Raw genomic sequence first — 663 nt, 5'->3', positions numbered from 1 at the left:
GTTTAATGAAAATACAATGTGATGGACATAATGCACAGTTATATACCTGCCTGGAGTTGTACTTTGATTTCAAAGCACTGGTTGTACATCTGCTGTTTCATTCTGAAAAGAAAGACATTTCAGCAATCATAAAGATTCATTAAGCAACTGTATGTGAAGTGAGGTGTTGGGATGTGACTCATCACATAAAACAGCACTTAGCCACTGTAAACTGAATAATAATAGAAGTGTTAAAGTAGATGTGAATGAAGAACCTCAGCAAGTCAACAGCAGAAGTATTCTGCTCTTTGGCGGAACCTTCAGGAGCAGCATCATCATTCAGTGCCACAGCCTCCATGTTGTGGTTGATAGTAGCCATGTGGTCAGATGGGTCCATCACAAAGCAATGAAGGTGCCTGGAGGGACGAATCAAAAGAAAGTCTAGGTCAGACCTTCTGGGTTTGACCCAAGGAACATGACCCCTGAACCGATTTAGAACTGTTGCCCTAAAAGAATTACTACTCATGTGCTGCTTAATTTTATACTAAGTAATTATCCAAGCAAAAACCTTGCAGGAGAATAATACTGAATAATCAAAGTTCAGGATAAATACAAGGTTAATATATAAAAAAGACAAAAACAGCAAGTGGAAACATCCATTATTTATATCACTTATTCCTGAAT

At 37.9% G+C, this 663-nt stretch overlaps 1 long non-coding RNA gene across 1 annotated transcript; it reads right to left on the bottom strand.

The window, feature by feature from the left end:
* Nucleotides 1–45: 45 nt before the first annotated feature.
* LOC109954327 (uncharacterized) lies at nucleotides 46–589 on the bottom strand. The gene is made up of 2 exons (XR_002274085.1): nucleotides 255–589; nucleotides 46–102 (listed from the first exon to the last, which is right to left on the bottom strand). It is a non-coding gene; the product is annotated as an uncharacterized LOC109954327 (long non-coding RNA).
* Between the last annotated feature and the right edge of the window lie 74 nt (nucleotides 590–663).

The sequence above is a fragment of the Monopterus albus genome, unplaced genomic scaffold, assembly GCF_001952655.1.
Source record: "Monopterus albus unplaced genomic scaffold, M_albus_1.0 scaffold6425.1, whole genome shotgun sequence".
Lineage (NCBI taxonomy): Eukaryota > Metazoa > Chordata > Actinopteri > Synbranchiformes > Synbranchidae > Monopterus > Monopterus albus.
The sequence above is the reverse complement of the archived record's forward strand: the minus strand, read 5'-3'. Positions and strand labels throughout refer to the sequence as shown.